The sequence below is a fragment of the Lycium ferocissimum genome, chromosome 4, assembly GCF_029784015.1.
Source record: "Lycium ferocissimum isolate CSIRO_LF1 chromosome 4, AGI_CSIRO_Lferr_CH_V1, whole genome shotgun sequence".
Classification (NCBI taxonomy): Eukaryota; Viridiplantae; Streptophyta; class Magnoliopsida; order Solanales; family Solanaceae; genus Lycium; species Lycium ferocissimum.
In genome coordinates this window covers 10757259-10768872 of record NC_081345.1, presented here as the reverse complement: position 1 = coordinate 10768872, position 11614 = coordinate 10757259, and the positions used below count along the sequence as shown (strand labels likewise).

Genomic DNA, 11614 nt, shown 5'->3' with positions numbered 1-11614 from the left:
TCAACTTGTATTCCAAACCCAAAGTCCTCAATTTTGGTCCAAATAGTTTTATCACCATTTTTAGTCACTATTTTTAGTCACTATTGCTTTGGGACTGTCAAGCCCAAATCAGCCGAATTCATTAGATTTTACCAATTCCAAATCCATTTCCATTCTTTAAAGAATGCATGCAACCAGATCGAGCCCAAATTTAAAATGGTCTTTGAGTTTTATAAAAGATTGTTTTCAACCAGTTCCAAATTTTAAATAGTTCGCCTATTTTTTACGAATCACGGATGACAGCTTGAAAATCTATTTTTTGGCCAGCTTTAGGGAAAAGATGCTAGATGTTGCTTCATTTTAAACTTAAGCAAGATCTCGTTACAATTAGCCATGCCGTTTAACCAAAATTTGAGAAAAAATTCACTATCAAACCGAGTTCTAATTTTATGCGAAATTAAACATTAAACGAGTTTGGAAAAAGAGTTTTTGGCATCCTCTTAAAAATACTAGGCGTTCTTCCTAAGTTCTAGCATGCACAAGGGTTCCAATATTCACATACTCAGTATACATACAATATATACACGTAAATATATAGATGGAGAAAGGAGAAGAGTGAAATTTTTAACTGATGGGCCTACCCAAGCCCATCAGTGCCATTTCACATTGGCTGGGCCTTCAAAACATATTAGCTTCCCTTTTACTTTTTCTTAGCAGACTCGATCAAAAGAAACTATTGGGCCTTTGGCCCAATGGGTTTATGCAAGAGAGATCACCCAACGATGGCATTTCATGCAAGCAAGGATAGAAAAAGATAAAGATTAGGACTTGTGCAAATTGAGATGGCAAAATGAAAGTGAATTCAAGTAATGCTCAGATGCACAAAGCAAGCCAGAACAAAGCCTGGAATCGACTAAGTATTAGAGGCACTAAACAAAGTAAGCCCAAAAATTATGCATAAGCCCAAAGCCCACATAAATCAAAGCACATAGAAGCAAACCAAAATATTTACATAGGTAAAGAAAGGTATACGAGATCAATCATCTTTAAAATAAGCACTGGGCAGTGTCATACAAATATATAGGACTTCAAACTTAATATACCTTAGATATACACATTCACGGAGATACATGAATAGCCCAAAAAGAAAAGCTTTTATCTTCTTATTCCTGATGTCGCACAAGATCCAACGGGTTTCTAGGAACCCCAGCCATGGCAGACACCAGGGAAGATTTAAGCTTGATCCTTGAGTGCTATTAAGCATCTCTAATTATGTGCTAAGTTGGGGTATACAATAAAGAAAGCATTAATATTTGTATGCACAACCCTCCATGAAAAATCAGCTATGATATACATACAATATACAACCAGTCGAGTGTATTGCAACATTTAATAATGAACACCCTTTAAAGAACAATCAGGCCCAAGCAAAAACAGTACTTAAAAAAACCTCAAACCCAAATAATGTCAATTATTAGAAGTACAACAAAACTGGGCTAACCAATGAATTATACTTAGGCACTTAGGAATGCCCCAAGAAACTGGCCCTGAGCTCCTAAAAAACTAAACAAATATTAAAGCCAATAGACTCATAATAGTGATATACACCATATATATTAGGTATACCAATTTTATACACTTGTGAGGTGTATAGAGCTTGAGTATATCCCGCATATCTAGGTGTATCCTTTCATTTATTATATAAAAAAAGGAAGAACAAACCACCCTACATAATAGATGATGAAACAAAAAGATGGACCCTCAAACATAGAAGTTTCAGCCGAACCAAATAGACAGCATCAGAAAAACAACAGAAGGGATTCATAGGTCAAGGGTCAAGAAGATATTGTGATCATGAATGTTTCTACTCTCTCCTTTTTATTTCAAATATCAAATGATAAACTCTTGCCAACTTAGTCTTTTAAACTCATGATCACACTTACCATGTACCAACTCTAAATCCAGTTTTTGCAATAAGTCTTTTAATCAGACACAGATAGAGAGAAACACATATGTATAGTTGCAAGATAAGGGCAGAAACAAGCAGGGGAAGATAGGTTTTGAAATCATTTTCTATTCAAAACTAAACATCAAATGATAATGCTATAGCCAATGCAAATACATATCTTGCACAAAACTGCCTCATGAGGCAATTTGTAATGGACTTAAAGGACCAACATCTCATCACTTCTTACCCAAACACAAAGGTCTTGACTGTCCTCATGAGTCACAGATCATAAATGCCAATTTTAGAACATTTTGAACATAGATTCTAGCACTTAGGACTCAGTTAAAGACTCCCTTTTTAGATTGAAATCAGTTAGATCAATTTGATGGCATAAGCCTCATACCTCCCAAGGAGTATGTAAGGATCTTGATTTCCACAGACAAGTCAATTTGAGGTGTAAATGTACAATTTCAGTCTAAACAAAACCTCAACAGATTCATACACCATTTAATTTTAAGATTTACCAAGAATGGTGTGCAGGTCTTCAGGGCAAAGCGAAGCAATAAACAAACACTACTATCAGGTAAAGCTCCTATTTTTCTTTTAGACAAAATGCCAAGATTTAGACAAGTTTTTTTTTTTTTTTGGGTGAACTAACTTGGGCAAAACCAAGCTTGACATGTTAAGACAATCAGACTTAGTAGAAGTTATCATAAGACAGGAATAAAAGTTTAAACATGGTCTAATTCAGTGAAAATCAGCCAAAAGTTTCCTAGACTTAAATTTATTGCAGTACTGCCCATCAAATATAAGATCATCAGACCAAACAGGCCAAAAACAACCTAGGAAAAGTATAGCAAAAACAGTCAAGTTGACAATTAACTCTACTGATCATATTCAAGTTAACATTGTCTAGTAACCATCCAACTATCCCCCCATAAGGTAATAACACACATTGTTCAAGTCAACAACAGCTAACAGTCATCTAACTAGCTCCCAACAAAGCAATAATACACCTCTTATTTAAGCAACACAGCACAGATTTAGACATGAATAAATTTAGGCATGAAATGACTAGAAAAAGGGCATATTTGGCCATACAGATCAGACACTTAACCTATAATGTAGCTAGTTTGATTTTAACAGTGCATAATCACTCTTTCCTTATCATATCAAGGCTTAAACTATAGAACCCTATTTTTTCATTATAGATAGGTTGGATTAACAAACAAGTAAAGCCTATTTGATTAAGGTTGAGCAAGTTATTAAGGGCAAAATCAATATGGGCATATTTTAGTTAAACTAGATTAACTAAGTGTGTTAAGTAAATTCCTTTATTAAAAGCAGTATTAGGTTTCATCTAATCAATATACCTTAAGCTTAAACCACATCATCTTACCTATTGAAATCAAGCTAAATACATATATTAAGCTAATTAATTTGCCTAATCACACACATAGACTACATTGTATTAACAAGACAAATTAACTAAAATAATCAACTAGACTAACACAGCAAAAGATTAAAGAAAATAGGAATAGAGAAAAAAATGCAGAGGCAAATTACCTCCTTCTTGTGCAGCCTTTAATCTTCCCAAAATTAAACTCAACCACATACTCAAAAAATGATTTAAAATTTTAACTCCTTAAACTTCAGTCTCAAAGCAAGTGTTTCCAAAACTGAGTTTAAGCTTCTATTTTTTGTGAAAAAATAAATTTTTCTCCTCTCTTTAAAAATGTGGGCAAATGTCTCTTTTTATAGCAATTCTTCAAACCCGTCAAACCCTAACTTCGCGATGTGGGATAAATCCCAACTATGGGATTTCCTCCTCACCAATCCCTGTTGTAGGGTCAAGATTTAATCACAACAAACATCAAAGGTCAGATTTTAACCAACAAAACTCGATCCAAAAAGGTTCATCAAGAACCAATCGCAAACAAACAAAAGTAATTAAAGAAAATACAGTGTTGACCGTTGATAATACAAATAATCGAAGAAGGAAAATCGAAAACCCAAGGTAATACCCTGTTTGGTTGAGATTGAGTGAAAAAGCGGAAGAACAATAAATGTGTTGCCTCAAATGGTTGAACCGTGACTGTAAAGGCATATACCACCTGCCATTTTGCCATTTCAGGCCATGGTGATGAGGAGAGAGAGGAATCGCCGCTTGGCGGCGCCTAGGGTTTCAAGGACCCTTCGTGAAAATGCCAAATGACCCCTAAGGGGTTCGTTTGGCTGTGGACTGGTGCTTTTATATTTTTTAAAGTTGGGCCGGGTCAAGTCCTGATGGACTGGGCTCGGCCAACTTGAAATAAGAGGTAAGGGGCCCGATTTTATGTGTATACATGATATACGTGTGTGTATATGTATACACATGCGTATATCGGTGTATACTTGAATATAGGGACAAACATGTAATATTTAAGAAATGGCCACAATTGAAATAATGTCCTTAAATCCGAACTTTCAATTGGGTCTTAAATTAAAAAAAACAAAATAATCAATTTTGCAAGAACGACCCTTAATTAAATCTAAACCACGAATTGAACCGACTTAATTAGGGTCGTAATTGATATAATCAAAACAATTTTGAAAAAAACTAATGACTTAATTTAACCAAACAATGCATTTAGCTATTTTAATCATAGCCCTAATTGGCTAATTAATTGATTATTTCAATTATAGCCGTAATTAGACACCAATAAACAAATTTACAAATATAACCCTAATTAATTCATTTTAAATCAATCGTGATTAATTTGAAACTTGTCCCAATAACTTGGTTATGTAGAAAATTAAAGTCTGAAGGGTAAAAAAGATTATTTATTTTAATTAGCCAATTTCCTTGAATTAAAAGTAGTAAAATATTCGCTGATTTTGGAAAATACTAAAATTGTTGCAAATTAATTTCCAAATGATTTATTATATTTATAGAAATTATTTCACCAAATGAGAATGGTAAAATATTATTGGCTTCTAAAAGTACATATTTCACTCCGTTTAATATTCAAGGACTCTGGATGATTAAAATTAATAATGGGAGGTCAAAAATTAGGTGTCAACAATGGTCATCAACCAATAGAAATCGTGAATTCAAATTGAAATGAGACAAATCCCTTGACTGTAAAAATGTAGAAAATAGTAAAAGAGGAGGGGTTGTACCTCATTTGGATTGAGATACGGTGGAAAGAGGCTAAGAAATTAATGCTTTACCCAAATGATCGAGCAGCTCTGCCATAAAGCAGTTGTACACTTCAAATTTGCCATTTTTAGCTCGATGATGCGATGGGAGAGAAGAGATGAAGGCTGTGACGCTACTCGGGTTTCGACAAAACCCTTGTTCATACACATAAGACCAAATGAGGTATTTTTGTGTAACTTTGTGTCTATATGTTTGGGTGGAAGTGGGATTGGGCTGGGTCTTGGTCCATATTGGACTGGGCTCAACCCTAAAAAAATAGCCCAACCTCTATGTGTGTGTGTATATATGTATGTATATGCTTGTTACATACACAGGTGTATACACATGTATACACAAATATATAAAGGGGAAATCTTTTTCAAAACACGACCATCAATTAATTTAACAAATAGCCAAATTACGAGTATGACAACTAATTAACCATTTTAATTATAGCCCAGTTAAAAGTAGAAACTAATTAGCCCTTTTCATATACGACCAAAATGCATAAAACAAATTAATTATTTCAATTATAACTCTAATTAACACGTGCAAGCAATTGGCTATTTCAATTTAGACATAATCAACTCATGCAGTTAATAGAAAATTCGTTGGTAATCAATTTGGAATAATTTGCAATTATAGACCGAATAAATCATAAAATTGAGAAGTATTTGATTATCTATTTAATTAATTAATTTTATTGAAATTAAGCGGAGTAAAATATTTATTAATTTATCTTTTGATAATTTAAGCAACTAACTGAATAATTGTTTCAAGTTATCTTCTAATTTGTCTTGACAAATACTTTAACATTAATAGTAAAATATGTAAAAAAAAAAAAATGGCTTACAATATATATATATATATATTTGAAGTTATTTTGCCAAATGAAAAGACAAAATATTATCAAATTAATTTTGTAAAATCACTTTGATTTATAAAAAATACCTCTTTCACTCCGTTTGAGATTCGGGAACTCCGGATAATTATATAAAATTATTGGAGGTTAAAAGTTAGGTGTCAACAGTGTTTATAATGCATCTATCTCTCACTTATCTTGTCACTTATCATCGATAAAGGAAAGAATATTGATTTAGGATTGGTATTGTGATGTGTGCTCTTGTAGAGGCACGAATGTTATTTGGTTGTGATTTACACTTGATATTGGCATCATGCATAGCATTCATACACATGTACATGATTCATTGTTACAGGATGTGATTAGTACTGGTGATGATAAGTGAGGAAGGAACATCTGAGATTGTGGACAGGTTTGATATGGAAGCCATCTCTGGGTTGTGTATAGAGTGGCTAGTAGTGTGGAAGTCATTGGCCATTGCATTGCATACATTCCCATTCATGTGCACTGCATTTACATCATTGTGATTTCCTTATTGTCTGTTCCTTGGTTGTGTAATGCTCATTAAAGGTTTGTTAAGTTACGTGGTAGGATTCTTAGTAAGAAGAACACATATTGAGGATTAGAAATATGACTTTAGGATATGAATTGATCATAGCAAGACCTTTCAATCTTATGGGTTGGGATAGGTTATGCGTGTATGAGTCTGTAGTTAGAAAGCTAATGACTGAGGATTAGAAGGTTGTATCTAGGCCCATGATCTGAGACAATTGTTATATTGTAATTATTTGTTGCGGACCACTACCTGAGCATGCCTATTAACTATGTTTGATTACCTAAGATTCTTATCTGTTGACTTCTATCTATTATATATGTTTTTCTAATCGTTGTCTGCCTATGATGCTTACCACTATGTGTGTTCTACTGATACTACTCTTGCTACATCCTATTTGGGGTGTAGAGTTGTTACAAGTTATGTTCGAGATTCCATTAGCTTTCGAAGATCTCACAGTGTCCACTCCAAAGCTTCTGTTAACTTTCATTCTAAGACAAAGGTTATACTTATGTTGTGTTGTACTTCATTCCGAGTTGTAAATCTTAGAAGCTCTTGTACGAGTCTATACCCGGTTTTGGAAAACGGTTATTGAATAAAATATTTCTTTTGTTAACTTCTTTTTCTAGAGTAATGTATATAAAATGACTAATTATTTATTCTTCTTATTTTGGTGAGAAGGTAGAAATTGTTTTGGGAAGGGTTCGCCTACCAGGTGAGATTGAGTAGGTGCCCGCACGATCCATGTTTTGGGTCGTGGCAAAGGGTAACCCAACTAATAAGATAATAAAGATTACAAAAATATTTATTGACCGGTTTGAGGATCCTAATCAAGCATGATTGACGTCTAATACTTTTGAGCATGCTATCTCACTAACTTCAGATCCATCTACAAAGGTTCCCCTTTTATATTCTATAGTTGTTCTCTGTTCTAGTTACCGGTCACTTTATTTTTTTCAAGGGGAAGACACAATTCTAAATATTTACTTATCAATTCTTCTTAATAAAATTTCTTACCTAGCGACTTCAACTCATTAGTGATGATGGTGAATCGGATGATAATTTCTTGTATGGATTCATCATCCTTCATGGAGAACAACTCGTAGTTTTTCATCAACGACTCGATACTAAACTTATATGAAGTTTCCTTCAAAGCTTTGGACACGAGTGCTATTAACGTATTGGACCTTTATGGTATCTCGTATGCATTCCGATGATTGGTTGAGCGAATAAGTCAACTTCAGAGTGAATTTATTGTGCAAAGAGTGTGTTATGAACCATGGCCAGTTGGTGGAGGCGGCTCCTCTGATGTGGGCAAATGGTAGACTCGACTCTACGAGCCTGATGAAAGGTTATACAATAGTAATAGGAGTGTTACACCTATATTATTCCCCCCTGAATAGTTTAGAGCACATATTATCATATTTATTTAGCATTTAATCAAGCATATGCTCGAATATACTCATCGGGATCAAGTCTGTATATGAGGATATTTTTGGCCTTGGCCTTTTTCTCCATCATCTAGTAATCTACAACTATGAACTCTATAGGCTCTTTTGGATATCTCCGTTCAGTCCGCTTATCACAATGTTTCATAACTCGTAATGCTCTGCAATAAGAAAATATTTCATTTTGGCTTTCCACCAACTGTAATACTGTCCATTGAATAGTGATGGTCGAGTAGTAGGTTTGTCCTCTAATATCAGGTGGTGCACTCATCATCTCCGGAGGTCTCTCAACGGGCTAGCCTAGCATATGAGAAACCCGCTTTATGGGTGCATCTTAATGATTCAAGTGGGGTGGATTGAATTAGGTCGTACCTAATTTTTCTCTCTTGATAATATTAGTCTAACTCGACTAAAGAACTCGAGTCTTATGAGTATTCAGTTTAATAACCAAAAATAGTAACGTGTGGAATAGTAAGAGCACATGGTTTAACGTGAAAAGATTCTGGCTCAAAAGGTACAAAAATCATAATCTATCCTAGTAGGATTTAACTCCAAACTTCACTTAAAAAAGTGAGGTTTAAATTCATATCACAAACCATTCCAATCTAAACTTAACTCTAAACCTTGACATCAACAGTCACTTGACTACTATATTCCTATCAAGTCACCCTTACTTGAAACAACAACAAAATGTTTCTTGCAACAAATAAACAACAACCTAATTGTATTTCTGAATAAGTAGATGATTACAACTCAAAATTCTAATACAATCGAATTAGGGTTGGACTCGATGAATAGAAACAACGACACAAGGACAATAGTCTTCAACACAATTCTTCACACTCTTAGATGACCAGTCTTCGTACTTCCAAGAACAACGAGTTGTTTGATAGCTCTAAATTGTTTCTCAATTTCTTAAATCTGTAAATAAATGATTTCTGCAAAGTGGTATACAATATATAATAAACATGTTAGAAGCAAATGAAAAAGAAAATCACTTATTTCAAAGATTTTATCAAGTAAGAAAACCAAATTCAGATGAGAGTCCTTTATCAAAAAGGATTCTCAAGCCATGTCTTACTAAAAGGCAAAAATAACAAGTCGTTCAACATAGAAAATGCGTCTACAACTCAAACACAATGGAAAGATCATGTGAATATCCAGATTATATTACACAAATAATAATAGAGATATACACATAAAATTTTCATATATATTTTTCCTAAGATATCGCAATACAATATCTCAACACAAAACACTTTTCAGCCCGTTACATATACGCATTAATGACCTATTCTTAGCAAATTTCTTCACGTAGCATATTGTGTTTGTTAATCATCAAAGATACCAATACTCAAGACAAAGCAAAAGTAAAAACTATAGAAACTTTAAAAGCACTACTAAAATTTCTATTATGATATCTAGAAGTACTGATATCTAAAAGTATGTATGATTAAAGCAAATTGTCCAATTTTTTTTTTTTATTAAATCTATTCTATGATTAAAAGAATGAGATAAAATAAAAATTCCAGCCCAACAGAGGTGCCACCTCACCTCTTCTTAAACCATCTTTATATAAATATATGTAGATCCTCATTATAAGTAGTGGTAGAGCCACATGTAAGGAAGAAACTTTAAATTGAATAACCTTTATCTGAAAATTATATGTGAAATCAAGTAAAAGTTAATTTTCTCTGTATAGTTCTTTTTATTTCCTTAAAATAAATAACTTTTAGGGTCTGCTTGAAAAACCACCATGTAACTGGCTTTGGTCTAATAACTAGGATAATAATTACACAGCCTAATGATTATACAGTACTGTAACTACAAAAAATCATGTTTATTTGTCATACGTAGTTATAGAGTTATTACATTGAGCTGTTTGGTTGTACAAGCGTAATTTCATAATTAAATCTTTTAACTTTTAAAATAAAAGTTAATTATAAAAAAATAGATTTTAATGTTTGACAAATATGTTTATATTGAAATATTACTAATCACTAGGTATTCAAGATACATATATATATATATATATATTTTTTTTTTTTGGAAAATATAATATTAAATAATTATAAGTTGATAACTAATATTATAGAAGGTAATTGATATATAATTTTCAAATCAATAATATTTTAATTTAATAACATATTGGGCATGTTTTTTTTTTGTTTGTTGTAATTAAAAAAAAATTCTAACTCACACATTTTGCAAGAACATCATGGATTGCAATTTTGACAAAAATAACTAATATTTACAATTATATCTCATAAAATTTTCCAAATATTTAATAAAAGTAATCTATTAATTCGAACATCACTCAAAGACAAGTCAAGTTTGTCTCTAACCTCATACAATAATAAAATCCAACTTTAACGATATCATTCATTACAAACCAAGTTTGTAGATGAATTATTCTTTCTATATTAGAAGGTATAATTTCAGAAAAATTAAAATAATAACATAGCTAAGCTAAATGAAAGTAATAAGGAAAAAATAAAATATGAGAAATTACACGAAAGCACATAAAGTAAAGGTCGAAAAATGAGATGTAAAGAAATGAAAGATAAGTAATGTAAGAAGAATTCTATTTTTGAAATTTTAAAAAAAGAATTTAAAAGGAAAAAATAAAATGTTTAAAAAGAGAGAATAGAAATAAAAATAAATTAAAAAAGAAATTAAAAGTAAAACAAAAAAGCTTTAAAAATAACCTTATAATTACCATCAATTCTCAACCCCTCTTGAGAATTGAAGAGTGTAATTACCTCCATCATTTACACCAATTACATGCTGATTGAGTAAAGCCACCAGGTAATTGGAATTGGTGTAATTACTAGGGTAGTAATTACATAGACTAGTAATTACATAATATAGTAATTACGACGGCCTATTTGTTTGCTTCGTGTAATTACATGCGTCTGGTTCCACAATTGTAATTACACAATTAGATTAAATTTTAAAAACAAAATTAACTATCAAAGAATAAAAGTTAATATTTGTCAAACATATGCCTTTATAAATAATATTAAATTAGGTATTTAATATAACATATTGTTTCTTGAAAATATATGAATTAGTAATCATATATCTGTAACTAATATTGTAAAAAATAATTCATAAATACTTTTAAATTTAATTAATTATAAAAACTAAAAGCACACATTTTGTAAGAACATCATGGCTGCATATTTGAAAAAAAGAATAATATTTACAAACATAATGTCATAACACTATTCAAATGTTTGACAAAAATAATCTATCAATTGTAACCGAAAAAATGAACATCATGCAATGTGAAATATCAAGTTAATATTAATAAAGCAAATAAATTGAAACCGGCAATATAACAAATTTAAAATGGTTAACATAATACACTTATGTCAAATTTCAACATAAATAAAATAAGTTCCAACATGACTTAAGTAGAATAATAACAACAACAAAATTTTACTTTAACAACATCATTCATTATATGCCAAGTTTGTTAATGACTCATTCTTTCTAATATTAGGAGATGTAGTTTCAAAATATAGAATAATAACGCAGTTATGATAAATGAAAATAGATAATTAAAGATAAATAATGTAAAACTCGAAAATAAGAAGAAAGGAAATGAAAGATAAACAATGTAATTTTTTTTTTAAAA

The 11614-nt window shown here is 31.6% G+C and overlaps 1 long non-coding RNA gene across 1 annotated transcript; it reads right to left on the bottom strand.

The window, feature by feature from the left end:
* Positions 1-377: 377 nt before the first annotated feature.
* LOC132051544 (uncharacterized) lies at positions 378-5276 on the bottom strand. Its single transcript, XR_009413752.1, has 2 exons — positions 5090-5276; positions 378-712 (listed from the first exon to the last, which is right to left on the bottom strand). It is a non-coding gene; the product is annotated as an uncharacterized LOC132051544 (long non-coding RNA).
* Positions 5277-11614: the final 6338 nt, after the last annotated feature.